Below are 15928 nucleotides of genomic sequence, written 5' to 3'. Positions count from 1 at the left end.
TTTCATTCCATGTGTAAGTGCCATTATACATTTTTTTTTTACCTCTTCCATCAGTTCGTATTGGTCATATTGATTACAAATATCCCCAGTGGCCTAAGACACTGGCCTCCTAAGCCATGGATTGTGAGGTTTAGTCTTTGCTGAAGTGGCTGATAGCAGAGTTGTGCAGCGGATGCGTGCTGGGCCCATAACCCAGAGGTTGATGGATCGAAAACATTTTCTGCTAACCAGCTTTTTATAGCATTTAAGTGCAAACAAATATTTTAAAAAAATGCGTAGTTTCATTCCATGTGTAAGTGCCATTATACATTTTTTTTTGCCTCTTCCATCAGTTCGTATTGGTCATATTGATTACAAAGATCCCCAGTGGCCTAAGACACTGGCCTCCTAAGCCATGGATTGTGAGGTTTAGTCTTTGCTGAAGTGGCTGAAAGCAGAGTTGTGCAGCGGATGTGTGCTGGGTTCATAACCCAGAGGTTGATGGATCGAAAACATTTTCTGCTAACCAGCTTTTTATAGCATTTAAGTTCGAACAAATATTTTTTTTAAATGCGTAGTTTCATTCCATGTGTAAGTGCCATTATACATTTTTTTTTAACCTCTTCCATCAGTTCGTATTGGTCATATTGATTACAAATATCCCCAGTGGCCTAAGACACTGGCCTCCTAAGCCATGGATTGTGAGGTTTAGTCTTTGCTGAAGTGGCTGATAGCAGAGTTGTGCAGCGGATGCGTGCTGGGCCCATAACCCAGAGGTTGATGGATCGAAAACATTTTCTGCTAACCAGCTTTTTATAGCATTTAAGTGCAAACAAATATTTTTAAAAAATGCGTAGTTTCATTCCATGTGTAAGTGCCATTATACTTTTTTTTTTTACCTCTTCCATCAGTTCGTATTGGTCATATTGATTACAAAGATCCCCAGTGGCCTAAGACACTGGCCTCCTAAGCCATGGATTGTGAGGTTTAGTCTTTGCTGAAGTGGCTGAAAGCAGAGTTGTGCAGCGGATGCGTGCTGGGTTCATAACCCAGAGGTTGATGGATCGAAAACATTTTCTGCTAACCAGCTTTTTATAGCATTTAAGTTCGAACAAATATTTTTTTTAAATGCGTAGTTTCATTCCATGTGTAGGTGCCATTATACTTTTTTTTTTTTTACCTCTTCCATCAGTTCGTATTGGTCATATTGATTAGACACTGGCCTCCTAAGCCATGGATTGTGAGGTTTTAGTCTTTGCTGAAGTGGCTGAAAGCAGAGTTGTGCAGCGGATGCGTGCTGGGTTCATAACCCAGAGGTTAATGGATCGAAAACATTTTCTGCTAACCAGCTTTTTATAGCATTTAAGTTCGAACAAATATTTTTTTTAAATGCGTAGTTTCATTCCATGTGTAGGTGCCATTATACTTTTTTTTTTTACCTCTTCCATCAGTTCGTATTGGTCATATTGATTAGACACTGGCCTCCTAAGCCATGGATTGTGAGGTTTAGTCTTTGCTGAAGTGGCTGAAAGCAGAGTTGTGCAGCGGATGTGTGCTGGGTTCATAACCCAGAGGTTGATGGATCGAAAACATTTTCTGCTAACCAGCTTTTTATAGCATTTAAGTTCGAACAAATATTTTTTTTAAATGCGTAGTTTCATTCCATGTGTAGGTGCCATTATACTTTTTTTTTTTACCTCTTCCATCAGTTCGTATTGGTCATATTGATTAGACACTGGCCTCCTAAGCCATGGATTGTGAGGTTTAGTCTTTGCTGAAGTGGCTGAAAGCAGAGTTGTGCAGCGGATGCATGCTGGGCCCATAACCAGTTGGTACTGGTTGTGAAAGGTAGACAGTGCCCCAGTGGCCTAATGGATAAGGCACTGGCCTCCTAAGCCAGGAATTGTGGGTTCAAGTCCCATCTGGGGTGGTTGGAAACATTGTGGCCCAGCAGAAGCGTGCTGTGTCCATAACCCAAAGGTCGATGGATCGAAAACATTTTCGGCTAACCAGCTTTTTATAGCATTTAAGTGCGAACAAATATTTTTTAAAAATGCGTAGTTTCATTCCATGTGTAAGTGCCATTATAAATTTTTTTTTTACCTCTTCCATCAGTTCGTATTGGTCATATTGATTACAAATATCCCCAGTGGCCTAAGACACTGGCCTCCTAAGCCATGGATTGTGAGGTTTAGTCTTTGCTGAAGTGGCTGATAGCAGAGTTGTGCAGCGGATGCGTGCTGGGCCCATAACCCAGAGGTTGATGGATCGAAAACATTTTCTGCTAACCAGCTTTTTATAGCATTTAAGTGCAAACAAATATTTTTAAAAAATGCGTAGTTTCATTCCATGTGTAAGTGCCATTATACATTTTTTTTTACCTCTTCCATCAGTTCGTATTGGTCATATTGATTACAAAGATCCCCAGTGGCCTAAGACACTGGCCTCCTAAGCCATGGATTGTGAGGTTTAGTCTTTGCTGAAGTGGCTGAAAGCAGAGTTGTGCAGCGGATGCGTGCTGGGTTCATAACCCAGAGGTTGATGGATCGAAAACATTTTCTGCTAACCAGCTTTTTATAGCATTTAAGTTCGAACAAATATTTTTTTTAAATGCGTAGTTTCATTCCATGTGTAGGTGCCATTATACTTTTTTTTTTTACCTCTTCCATCAGTTCGTATTGGTCATATTGATTAGACACTGGCCTCCTAAGCCATGGATTGTGAGGTTTTAGTCTTTGCTGAAGTGGCTGAAAGCAGAGTTGTGCAGCGGATGCGTGCTGGGTTCATAACCCAGAGGTTGATGGATCGAAAACATTTTCTGCTAACCAGCTTTTTATAGCATTTAAGTTCGAACAAATATTTTTTTTAAATGCGTAGTTTCATTCCATGTGTAGGTGCCATTATAATTTTTTTTTTTACCTCTTCCATCAGTTCGTATTGGTCATATTGATTACAAAGATCCCCAGTGGCCTAAGACACTGGCCTCCTAAGCCATGGATTGTGAGGTTTAGTCTTTGCTGAAGTGGCTGAAAGCAGAGTTGTGCAGCGGATGCGTGCTGGGTTCATAACCCAGAGGTTGATGGATCGAAAACATTTTCTGCTAACCAGCTTTTTATAGCATTTAAGTGCGAACAAATATTTTTTAAAAATGCGTAGTTTCATTCCATGTGTAAGTGCCATTATAAATTTTTTTTTTACCTCTTCCATCAGTTCGTATTGGTCATATTGATTACAAATATCCCCAGTGGCCTAAGACACTGGCCTCCTAAGCCATGGATTGTGAGGTTTAGTCTTTGCTGAAGTGGCTGATAGCAGAGTTGTGCAGCGGATGCGTGCTGGGCCCATAACCCAGAGGTTGATGGATCGAAAACATTTTCTGCTAACCAGCTTTTTATAGCATTTAAGTGCAAACAAATATTTTAAAAAAATGCGTAGTTTCATTCCATGTGTAAGTGCCATTATACATTTTTTTTTACCTCTTCCATCAGTTCGTATTGGTCATATTGATTACAAAGATCCCCAGTGGCCTAAGACACTGGCCTCCTAAGCCATGGATTGTGAGGTTTAGTCTTTGCTGAAGTGGCTGAAAGCAGAGTTGTGCAGCGGATGCGTGCTGGGTTCATAACCCAGAGGTTGATGGATCGAAAACATTTTCTGCTAACCAGCTTTTTATAGCATTTAAGTTCGAACAAATATTTTTTTTAAATGCGTAGTTTCATTCCATGTGTAGGTGCCATTATATTTTTTTTTTTACCTCTTCCATCAGTTCGTATTGGTCATATTGATTAGACACTGGCCTCCTAAGCCATGGATTGTGAGGTTTTAGTCTTTGCTGAAGTGGCTGAAAGCAGAGTTGTGCAGCGGATGCGTGCTGGGTTCATAACCCAGAGGTTGATGGATCGAAAACATTTTCTGCTAACCAGCTTTTTATAGCATTTAAGTTCGAACAAATATTTTTTTTAAATGCGTAGTTTCATTCCATGTGTAGGTGCCATTATACATTTTTTTTTTTACCTCTTCCATCAGTTCGTATTGGTCATATTGATTACAAATATCCCCAGTGGCCTAAGACACTGGCCTCCTAAGCCATGGATTGTGAGGTTTAGTCTTTGCTGAAGTGGCTGAAAGCAGAGTTGTGCAGCGGATGCGTGCTGGGCCCATAACCCAGAGGTTGATGGATCGAAAACATTTTCTGCTAACCAGCTTTTTATAGCATTTAAGTGCAAACAAATATTTTTAAAAAATGCGTAGTTTCATTCCATGTGTAAGTGCCATTATACTTTTTTTTTTTACCTCTTCCATCAGTTCGTATTGGTCATATTGATTAGACACTGGCCTCCTAAGCCATGGATTGTGAGGTTTAGTCTTTGCTGAAGTGGCTGAAAGCAGAGTCGTGCAGCGGATGCATGCTGGGCCCATAACCAGTTGTACTGGTTGTGACAGTGCCCCAGTGGCCTAATGGATAAGGCACTGGCCTCCTAAGCCAGGAGTTGTGGGTTCAAGTCCCATCTGGGGTGGTTTGAAACATTGTGGCCCAGCAGAAGTGTGCTGTGTCCATAACCCAAAGGTCGATGGATCGAAAACATTTTTGGCTAACCAGCTTTTTATAGCATTTAAGTGCGAACAAATATTTTTTTTAAATGCGTAGTTTCATTCCATGTGTAAGTGCCATTATACATTTTTTTTTTACCTCTTCCATCAGTTCGTATTGGTCATATTGATTACAAATATCCCCAGTGGCCTAAGACACTGGCCTCCTAAGCCATGGATTGTGAGGTTTAGTCTTTGCTGAAGTGGCTGATAGCAGAGTTGTGCAGCGGATGCGTGCTGGGCCCATAACCCAGAGGTTGATGGATCGAAAACATTTTCTGCTAACCAGCTTTTTATAGCATTTAAGTGCAAACAAATATTTTAAAAAAATGCGTAGTTTCATTCCATGTGTAAGTGCCATTATACATTTTTTTTTGCCTCTTCCATCAGTTCGTATTGGTCATATTGATTACAAAGATCCCCAGTGGCCTAAGACACTGGCCTCCTAAGCCATGGATTGTGAGGTTTAGTCTTTGCTGAAGTGGCTGAAAGCAGAGTTGTGCAGCGGATGCGTGCTGGGTTCATAACCCAGAGGTTGATGGATCGAAAACATTTTCTGCTAACCAGCTTTTTATAGCATTTAAGTTCGAACAAATATTTTTTTTAAATGCGTAGTTTCATTCCATGTGTAGGTGCCATTATACTTTTTTTTTTTACCTCTTCCATCAGTTCGTATTGGTCATATTGATTAGACACTGGCCTCCTAAGCCATGGATTGTGAGGTTTAGTCTTTGCTGAAGTGGCTGAAAGCAGAGTTGTGCAGCGGATGCGTGCTGGGTTCATAACCCAGAGGTTGATGGATCGAAAACATTTTCTGCTAACCAGCTTTTTATAGCATTTAAGTTCGAACAAATATTTTTTTTAAATGCGTAGTTTCATTCCATGTGTAGGTGCCATTATACTTTTTTTTTTTACCTCTTCCATCAGTTCGTATTGGTCATATTGATTAGACACTGGCCTCCTAAGCCATGGATTGTGAGGTTTAGTCTTTGCTGAAGTGGCTGAAAGCAGAGTTGTGCAGCGGATGCATGCTGGGCCCATAACCAGTTGGTACTGGTTGTGAAAGGTAGACAGTGCCCCAGTGGCCTAATGGATAAGGCACTGGCCTCCTAAGCCAGGAATTGTGGGTTCAAGTCCCATCTGGGGTGGTTGGAAACATTGTGGCCCAGCAGAAGCGTGCTGTGTCCATAACCCAAAGGTCGATGGATCGAAAACATTTTTGGCTAACCAGCTTTTTATAGCATTTAAGTGCGAACAAATATTTTTTTTAAATGCGTAGTTTCATTCCATGTGTAAGTGCCATTATACATTTTTTTTTTACCTCTTCCATCAGTTCGTATTGGTCATATTGATTACAAATATCCCCAGTGGCCTAAGACACTGGCCTCCTAAGCCATGGATTGTGAGGTTTAGTCTTTGCTGAAGTGGCTGATAGCAGAGTTGTGCAGCGGATGCGTGCTGGGCCCATAACCCAGAGGTTGATGGATCGAAAACATTTTCTGCTAACCAGCTTTTTATAGCATTTAAGTGCAAACAAATATTTTAAAAAAAATGCGTAGTTTCATTCCATGTGTAAGTGCCATTATACATTTTTTTTTTACCTCTTCCATCAGTTCGTATTGGTCATATTGATTAGACACTGGCCTCCTAAGCCATGGATTGTGAGGTTTAGTCTTTGCTGAAGTGGCTGAAAGCAGAGTTGTGCAGCGGATGCGTGCTGGGTCCATAACCCAGAGGTTGATGGATCGAAAACATTTTCTGCTAACCAGCTTTTTATAGCATTTAAGTTCGAACAAATATTTTTTTTAAATGCGTAGTTTCATTCCATGTGTAGGTGCCATTATACTTTTTTTTTTTTACCTCTTCCATCAGTTCGTATTGGTCATATTGATTAGACACTGGCCTCCTAAGCCATGGATTGTGAGGTTTTAGTCTTTGCTGAAGTGGCTGAAAGCAGAGTTGTGCAGCGGATGCGTGCTGGGTTCATAACCCAGAGGTTAATGGATCGAAAACATTTTCTGCTAACCAGCTTTTTATAGCATTTAAGTTCGAACAAATATTTTTTTTAAATGCGTAGTTTCATTCCATGTGTAGGTGCCATTATACTTTTTTTTTTTACCTCTTCCATCAGTTCGTATTGGTCATATTGATTAGACACTGGCCTCCTAAGCCATGGATTGTGAGGTTTAGTCTTTGCTGAAGTGGCTGAAAGCAGAGTTGTGCAGCGGATGTGTGCTGGGTTCATAACCCAGAGGTTGATGGATCGAAAACATTTTCTGCTAACCAGCTTTTTATAGCATTTAAGTTCGAACAAATATTTTTTTTAAATGCGTAGTTTCATTCCATGTGTAGGTGCCATTATACTTTTTTTTTTTACCTCTTCCATCAGTTCGTATTGGTCATATTGATTAGACACTGGCCTCCTAAGCCATGGATTGTGAGGTTTAGTCTTTGCTGAAGTGGCTGAAAGCAGAGTTGTGCAGCGGATGCATGCTGGGCCCATAACCAGTTCGTACTGGTTGTGAAAGGTAGACAGTGCCCCAGTGGCCTAATGGATAAGGCACTGGCCTCCTAAGCCAGGAATTGTGGGTTCAAGTCCCATCTGGGGTGGTTGGAAACATTGTGGCCCAGCAGAAGCGTGCTGTGTCCATAACCCAAAGGTCGATGGATCGAAAACATTTTTGGCTAACCAGCTTTTTATAGCATTTAAGTGCGAACAAATATTTTTTTTAAATGCGTAGTTTCATTCCATGTGTAAGTGCCATTATACATTTTTTTTTTACCTCTTCCATCAGTTCGTATTGGTCATATTGATTACAAATATCCCCAGTGGCCTAAGACACTGGCCTCCTAAGCCATGGATTGTGAGGTTTAGTCTTTGCTGAAGTGGCTGATAGCAGAGTTGTGCAGCGGATGCGTGCTGGGCCCATAACCCAGAGGTTGATGGATCGAAAACATTTTCTGCTAACCAGCTTTTTATAGCATTTAAGTGCAAACAAATATTTTAAAAAAATGCGTAGTTTCATTCCATGTGTAAGTGCCATTATACATTTTTTTTTACCTCTTCCATCAGTTCGTATTGGTCATATTGATTACAAAGATCCCCAGTGGCCTAAGACACTGGCCTCCTAAGCCATGGATTGTGAGGTTTAGTCTTTGCTGAAGTGGCTGAAAGCAGAGTTGTGCAGCGGATGCGTGCTGGGTTCATAACCCAGAGGTTGATGGATCAAAAACATTTTATGCTAACCAGCTTTTTATAGCATTTCAGTTCGAACAAATATTTTTTTTAAATGCGTAGTTTCATTCCATGTGTAGGTGCCATTATACTTTTTTTTTTACCTCTTCCATCAGTTCGTATTGGTCATATTGATTAGACACTGGCCTCCTAAGCCATGGATTGTGAGGTTTTAGTCTTTGCTGAAGTGGCTGAAAGCAGAGTTGTGCAGCGGATGCGTGCTGGGTTCATAACCCAGAGGTTGATGGATCGAAAACATTTTCTGCTAACCAGCTTTTTATAGCATTTAAGTTCGAACAAATATTTTTTTTAAATGCGTAGTTTCATTCCATGTGTAGGTGCCATTATACTTTTTTTTTTTACCTCTTCCATCAGTTCGTATTGGTCATATTGATTACAAATATCCCCAGTGGCCTAAGACACTGGCCTCCTAAGCCATGGATTGTGAGGTTTAGTCTTTGCTGAAGTGGCTGATAGCAGAGTTGTGCAGCGGATGCGTGCTGGGCCCATAACCCAGAGGTTGATGGATCGAAAACATTTTCTGCTAACCAGCTTTTTATAGCATTTAAGTGCAAACAAATATTTTTAAAAAATGCGTAGTTTCATTCCATGTGTAAGTGCCATTATACATTTTTTTTTGCCTCTTCCATCAGTTCGTATTGGTCATATTGATTACAAAGATCCCCAGTGGCCTAAGACACTGGCCTCCTAAGCCATGGATTGTGAGGTTTAGTCTTTGCTGAAGTGGCTGAAAGCAGAGTTGTGCAGCGGATGCGTGCTGGGTTCATAACCCAGAGGTTGATGGATCGAAAACATTTTATGCTAACCAGCTTTTTATAGCATTTCAGTTCGAACAAATATTTTTTTTAAATGCGTAGTTTCATTCCATGTGTAGGTGCCATTATACTTTTTTTTTTTACCTCTTCCATCAGTTCGTATTGGTCATATTGATTAGACACTGGCCTCCTAAGCCATGGATTGTGAGGTTTTAGTCCTTGCTGAAGTGGCTGAAAGCAGAGTTGTGCAGCGGATGCGTGCTGGGTTCATAACCCAGAGGTTGATGGATCGAAAACATTTTCTGCTAACCAGCTTTTTATAGCATTTAAGTTCGAACAAATATTTTTTTTAAATGCGTAGTTTCATTCCATGTGTAGGTGCCATTATACTTTTTTTTTTTACCTCTTCCATCAGTTCGTATTGGTCATATTGATTACAAATATCCCCAGTGGCCTAAGACACTGGCCTCCTAAGCCATGGATTGTGAGGTTTAGTCTTTGCTGAAGTGGCTGATAGCAGAGTTGTGCAGCGGATGCGTGCTGGGCCCATAACCCAGAGGTTGATGGATCGAAAACATTTTCTGCTAACCAGCTTTTTATAGCATTTAAGTGCAAACAAATATTTTTAAAAAATGCGTAGTTTCATTCCATGTGTAAGTGCCATTATACATTTTTTTTTGCCTCTTCCATCAGTTCGTATTGGTCATATTGATTACAAAGATCCCCAGTGGCCTAAGACACTGGCCTCCTAAGCCATGGATTGTGAGGTTTAGTCTTTGCTGAAGTGGCTGAAAGCAGAGTTGTGCAGCGGATGTGTGCTGGGTTCATAACCCAGAGGTTGATGGATCGAAAAACATTTTCTGCTAACCAGCTTTTTATAGCATTTAAGTTCGAACAAATATTTTTTTTAAATGCGTAGTTTCATTCCATGTGTAGGTGCCATTATACTTTTTTTTTTTACCTCTTCCATCAGTTCGTATTGGTCATATTGATTAGACACTGGCCTCCTAAGCCATGGATTGTGAGGTTTAGTCTTTGCTGAAGTGGCTGAAAGCAGAGTTGTGCAGCGGATGCGTGCTGGGTTCATAACCCAGAGGTTGATGGATCGAAAACATTTTCTGCTAACCAGCTTTTTATAGCATTTAAGTTCGAACAAATATTTTTTTTAAATGCGTAGTTTCATTCCATGTGTAGGTGCCATTATACTTTTTTTTTTTACCTCTTCCATCAGTTCGTATTGGTCATATTGATTACAAATATCCCCAGTGGCCTAAGACACTGGCCTCCTAAGCCATGGATTGTGAGGTTTAGTCTTTGCTGAAGTGGCTGATAGCAGAGTTGTGCAGCGGATGCGTGCTGGGCCCATAACCCAGAGGTTGATGGATCGAAAACATTTTCTGCTAACCAGCTTTTTATAGCATTTAAGTGCAAACAAATATTTTTAAAAAATGCGTAGTTTCATTCCATGTGTAAGTGCCATTATACATTTTTTTTTGCCTCTTCCATCAGTTCGTATTGGTCATATTGATTACAAAGATCCCCAGTGGCCTAAGACACTGGCCTCCTAAGCCATGGATTGTGAGGTTTAGTCTTTGCTGAAGTGGCTGAAAGCAGAGTTGTGCAGCGGATGCGTGCTGGGTTCATAACCCAGAGGTTGATGGATCGAAAACATTTTCTGCTAACCAGCTTTTTATAGCATTTAAGTTCGAACAAATATTTTTTTTAAATGCGTAGTTTCATTCCATGTGTAGGTGCCATTATACTTTTTTTTTTTACCTCTTCCATCAGTTCGTATTGGTCATATTGATTAGACACTGGCCTCCTAAGCCATGGATTGTGAGGTTTTAGTCTTTGCTGAAGTGGCTGAAAGCAGAGTTGTGCAGCGGATGCGTGCTGGGTTCATAACCCAGAGGTTGATGGATCGAAAACATTTTCTGCTAACCAGCTTTTTATAGCATTTAAGTTCGAACAAATATTTTTTTTAAATGCGTAGTTTCATTCCATGTGTAGGTGCCATTATACTTTTTTTTTTTACCTCTTCCATCAGTTCGTATTGGTCATATTGATTACAAATATCCCCAGTGGCCTAAGACACTGGCCTCCTAAGCCATGGATTGTGAGGTTTAGTCTTTGCTGAAGTGGCTGATAGCAGAGTTGTGCAGCGGATGCGTGCTGGGCCCATAACCCAGAGGTTGATGGATCGAAAACATTTTCTGCTAACCAGCTTTTTATAGCATTTAAGTGCAAACAAATATTTTTAAAAAATGCGTAGTTTCATTCCATGTGTAAGTGCCATTATACATTTTTTTTTGCCTCTTCCATCAGTTCGTATTGGTCATATTGATTACAAAGATCCCCAGTGGCCTAAGACACTGGCCTCCTAAGCCATGGATTGTGAGGTTTAGTCTTTGCTGAAGTGGCTGAAAGCAGAGTTGTGCAGCGGATGTGTGCTGGGTTCATAACCCAGAGGTTGATGGATCGAAAACATTTTCTGCTAACCAGCTTTTTATAGCATTTAAGTTCGAACAAATATTTTTTTTAAATGCGTAGTTTCATTCCATGTGTAGGTGCCATTATACTTTTTTTTTTTTACCTCTTCCATCAGTTCGTATTGGTCATATTGATTAGACACTGGCCTCCTAAGCCATGGATTGTGAGGTTTAGTCTTTGCTGAAGTGGCTGAAAGCAGAGTTGTGCAGCGGATGCGTGCTGGGCCCATAACCAGTTCGTACTGGTTGTGAAATGCGTAGACAGTGCCCCAGTGGCCTAATGCCTAATGGACACTGGCCTCCTAAGCCATGGATTGTGAGGAAACATTGTGGCCCAGCAGAAGTGCTGTGTCCTTTGATCGAAAACATTTTTGGCTAACCAGCTGCATTTAAGTGGCTGAAAGCAGATTCCATTGTGCAGCATATTGATGCGTGCTGGGCTGAAGTGGCCATAACCCATAACCCAGAGGTTGATGGATCGAAAACATTTTCTGCTAACCAGCTTTTTATAGCATTTAAGTGCAAACAAATATTTTAAAAAAATGCGTAGTTTCATTCCATGTGTAAGTGCCATTATACATTTTTTTTTACCTCTTCCATCAGTTCGTATTGGTCATATTGATTACAAAGATCCCCAGTGGCCTAAGACACTGGCCTCCTAAGCCATGGATTGTGAGGTTTAGTCTTTGCTGAAGTGGCTGAAAGCAGAGTTGTGCAGCGGATGCGTGCTGGGTTCATAACCCAGAGGTTGATGGATCAAAAACATTTTATGCTAACCAGCTTTTTATAGCATTTCAGTTCGAACAAATATTTTTTTTAAATGCGTAGTTTCATTCCATGTGTAGGTGCCATTATACTTTTTTTTTTACCTCTTCCATCAGTTCGTATTGGTCATATTGATTAGACACTGGCCTCCTAAGCCATGGATTGTGAGGTTTTAGTCTTTGCTGAAGTGGCTGAAAGCAGAGTTGTGCAGCGGATGCGTGCTGGGTTCATAACCCAGAGGTTGATGGATCGAAAACATTTTCTGCTAACCAGCTTTTTATAGCATTTAAGTTCGAACAAATATTTTTTTTAAATGCGTAGTTTCATTCCATGTGTAGGTGCCATTATACTTTTTTTTTTTACCTCTTCCATCAGTTCGTATTGGTCATATTGATTACAAATATCCCCAGTGGCCTAAGACACTGGCCTCCTAAGCCATGGATTGTGAGGTTTAGTCTTTGCTGAAGTGGCTGATAGCAGAGTTGTGCAGCGGATGCGTGCTGGGCCCATAACCCAGAGGTTGATGGATCGAAAACATTTTCTGCTAACCAGCTTTTTATAGCATTTAAGTGCAAACAAATATTTTTAAAAAATGCGTAGTTTCATTCCATGTGTAAGTGCCATTATACATTTTTTTTTGCCTCTTCCATCAGTTCGTATTGGTCATATTGATTACAAAGATCCCCAGTGGCCTAAGACACTGGCCTCCTAAGCCATGGATTGTGAGGTTTAGTCTTTGCTGAAGTGGCTGAAAGCAGAGTTGTGCAGCGGATGCGTGCTGGGTTCATAACCCAGAGGTTGATGGATCGAAAACATTTTATGCTAACCAGCTTTTTATAGCATTTCAGTTCGAACAAATATTTTTTTTAAATGCGTAGTTTCATTCCATGTGTAGGTGCCATTATACTTTTTTTTTTTACCTCTTCCATCAGTTCGTATTGGTCATATTGATTAGACACTGGCCTCCTAAGCCATGGATTGTGAGGTTTTAGTCCTTGCTGAAGTGGCTGAAAGCAGAGTTGTGCAGCGGATGCGTGCTGGGTTCATAACCCAGAGGTTGATGGATCGAAAACATTTTCTGCTAACCAGCTTTTTATAGCATTTAAGTTCGAACAAATATTTTTTTTAAATGCGTAGTTTCATTCCATGTGTAGGTGCCATTATACTTTTTTTTTTTACCTCTTCCATCAGTTCGTATTGGTCATATTGATTACAAATATCCCCAGTGGCCTAAGACACTGGCCTCCTAAGCCATGGATTGTGAGGTTTAGTCTTTGCTGAAGTGGCTGATAGCAGAGTTGTGCAGCGGATGCGTGCTGGGCCCATAACCCAGAGGTTGATGGATCGAAAACATTTTCTGCTAACCAGCTTTTTATAGCATTTAAGTGCAAACAAATATTTTTAAAAAATGCGTAGTTTCATTCCATGTGTAAGTGCCATTATACATTTTTTTTTGCCTCTTCCATCAGTTCGTATTGGTCATATTGATTACAAAGATCCCCGGTGGCCTAAGACACTGGCCTCCTAAGCCATGGATTGTGAGGTTTAGTCTTTGCTGAAGTGGCTGAAAGCAGAGTTGTGCAGCGGATGTGTGCTGGGTTCATAACCCAGAGGTTGATGGATCGAAAAAAATTTCTGCTAACCAGCTTTTTATAGCATTTAAGTTCGAACAAATATTTTTTTTAAATGCGTAGTTTCATTCCATGTGTAGGTGCCATTATACTTTTTTTTTTTACCTCTTCCATCAGTTCGTATTGGTCATATTGATTAGACACTGGCCTCCTAAGCCATGGATTGTGAGGTTTAGTCTTTGCTGAAGTGGCTGAAAGCAGAGTTGTGCAGCGGATGCGTGCTGGGTTCATAACCCAGAGGTTGATGGATCGAAAACATTTTCTGCTAACCAGCTTTTTATAGCATTTCAGTTCGAACAAATATTTTTTTTAAATGCGTAGTTTCATTCCATGTGTAGGTGCCATTATACTTTTTTTTTTTACCTCTTCCATCAGTTCGTATTGGTCATATTGATTAGACACTGGCCTCCTAAGCCATGGATTGTGAGGTTTAGTCTTTGCTGAAGTGGCTGAAAGCAGAGTTGTGCAGCGGATGCATGCTGGGCCCATAACCAGTTGGTACTGGTTGTGAAAGGTAGACAGTGCCCCAGTGGCCTAATGGATAAGGCACTGGCCTCCTAAGCCAGGAATTGTGGGTTCAAGTCCCATCTGGGGTGGTTGGAAACATTGTGGTCCAGCAGAAGCGTGCTGTGTCCATAACCCAAAGGTCGATGGATCGAAAACATTTTTGGCTAACCAGCTTTTTATAGCATTTAAGTGCGAACAAATATTTGTTTTAAATGCGTAGTTTCATTCCATGTGTAAGTGCCATTATACATTTTTTTTTTACCTCTTCCATCAGTTCGTATTGGTCATATTGATTACAAATATCCCCAGTGGCCTAAGACACTGGCCTCCTAAGCCATGGATTGTGAGGTTTAGTCTTTGCTGAAGTGGCTGATAGCAGAGTTGTGCAGCGGATGCGTGCTGGGCCCATAACCCAGAGGTTGATGGATCGAAAACATTTTCTGCTAACCAGCTTTTTATAGCATTTAAGTGCAAACAAATATTTAAAAAAAATGCGTAGTTTCATTCCATGTGTAAGTGCCATTATACATTTTTTTTTACCTCTTCCATCAGTTCGTATTGGTCATATTGATTAGACACTGGCCTCCTAAGCCATGGATTGCGAGGTTTTAGTCTTTGCTGAAGTGGCTGAAAGCAGAGTTGTGCAGCGGATGCGTGCTGGGTTCATAACCCAGAGGTTAATGGATCGAAAACATTTTCTGCTAACCAGCTTTTTATAGCATTTAAGTTCGAACAAATATTTTTTTTAAATGCGTAGTTTCATTCCATGTGTAGGTGCCATTATACTTTTTTTTTTTTACCTCTTCCATCAGTTCGTATTGGTCATATTGATTAGACACTGGCCTCCTAAGCCATGGATTGTGAGGTTTTAGTCTTTGCTGAAGTGGCTGAAAGCAGAGTTGTGCAGTGGATGCGTGCTGGGTTCATAACCCAGAGGTTAATGGATCGAAAACATTTTCTGCTAACCAGCTTTTTATAGCATTTAAGTTCGAACAAATATTTTTTTTAAATGCGTAGTTTCATTCCATGTGTAGGTGCCATTATACTTTTTTTTTTTACCTCTTCCATCAGTTCGTATTGGTCATATTGATTAGACACTGGCCTCCTAAGCCATGGATTGTGAGGTTTAGTCTTTGCTGAAGTGGCTGAAAGCAGAGTTGTGCAGCGGATGTGTGCTGGGTTCATAACCCAGAGGTTGATGGATCGAAAACATTTTCTGCTAACCAGCTTTTTATAGCATTTAAGTTCGAACAAATATTTTTTTTAAATGCGTAGTTTCATTCCATGTGTAGGTGCCATTATACTTTTTTTTTTTACCTCTTCCATCAGTTCGTATTGGTCATATTGATTAGACACTGGCCTCCTAAGCCATGGATTGTGAGGTTTAGTCTTTGCTGAAGTGGCTGAAAGCAGAGTTGTGCAGCGGATGCATGCTGGGCCCATAACCAGTTCGTACTGGTTGTGAAAGGTAGACAGTGCCCCAGTGGCCTAATGGATAAGGCACTGGCCTCCTAAGCCAGGAATTGTGGGTTCAAGTCCCATCTGGGGTGGTTGGAAACATTGTGGCCCAGCAGAAGCGTGCTGTGTCCATAACCCAAAGGTCGATGGATCGAAAACATTTTTGGCTAACCAGCTTTTTATAGCATTTAAGTGCGAACAAATATTTTTTTTAAATGCGTAGTTTCATTCCATGTGTAAGTGCCATTATACATTTTTTTTTTACCTCTTCCATCAGTTCGTATTGGTCATATTGATTACAAATATCCCCAGTGGCCTAAGACACTGGCCTCCTAAGCCATGGATTGTGAGGTTTAGTCTTTGCTGAAGTGGCTGATAGCAGAGTTGTGCAGCGGATGCGTGCTGGGCCCATAACCCAGAGGTTGATGGATCGAAAACATTTTCTGCTAACCAGCTTTTTATAGCATTTAAGTGCAAACAAATATTTAAAAAAAATGC

General features: G+C 40.6%; 6 non-coding genes across 6 annotated transcripts; all 6 read left to right on the top strand.

Annotated features, from left to right (window-relative positions):
• Window positions 1–1836: 1836 nt before the first annotated feature.
• trnar-ccu (transfer RNA arginine (anticodon CCU)) lies at window positions 1837–1909 on the top strand. Its single transcript has one exon. It is a non-coding gene; the product is annotated as a tRNA-Arg (tRNA).
• Window positions 1910–4423: 2514 nt separating this feature from the next.
• Window positions 4424–4496, top strand: trnar-ccu (transfer RNA arginine (anticodon CCU)). Its single transcript has one exon. It is a non-coding gene; the product is annotated as a tRNA-Arg (tRNA).
• A 1148-nt stretch (window positions 4497–5644) lies between these two features.
• trnar-ccu (transfer RNA arginine (anticodon CCU)) lies at window positions 5645–5717 on the top strand. The gene has a single exon. It is a non-coding gene; the product is annotated as a tRNA-Arg (tRNA).
• Window positions 5718–7106: 1389 nt separating this feature from the next.
• Window positions 7107–7179, top strand: trnar-ccu (transfer RNA arginine (anticodon CCU)). The gene has a single exon. It is a non-coding gene; the product is annotated as a tRNA-Arg (tRNA).
• Window positions 7180–13988: 6809 nt separating this feature from the next.
• Window positions 13989–14061, top strand: trnar-ccu (transfer RNA arginine (anticodon CCU)). Its single transcript has one exon. It is a non-coding gene; the product is annotated as a tRNA-Arg (tRNA).
• A 1388-nt stretch (window positions 14062–15449) lies between these two features.
• trnar-ccu (transfer RNA arginine (anticodon CCU)) lies at window positions 15450–15522 on the top strand. The gene has a single exon. It is a non-coding gene; the product is annotated as a tRNA-Arg (tRNA).
• Window positions 15523–15928: the final 406 nt, after the last annotated feature.

This window comes from Oncorhynchus clarkii, chromosome 7 (genome assembly GCF_045791955.1).
Source record: "Oncorhynchus clarkii lewisi isolate Uvic-CL-2024 chromosome 7, UVic_Ocla_1.0, whole genome shotgun sequence".
Taxonomy (NCBI): Eukaryota; Metazoa; Chordata; class Actinopteri; order Salmoniformes; family Salmonidae; genus Oncorhynchus; species Oncorhynchus clarkii.
Note: the sequence above shows the minus strand (reverse complement) of the source record. Positions and strands in the feature narration are given on the sequence as shown.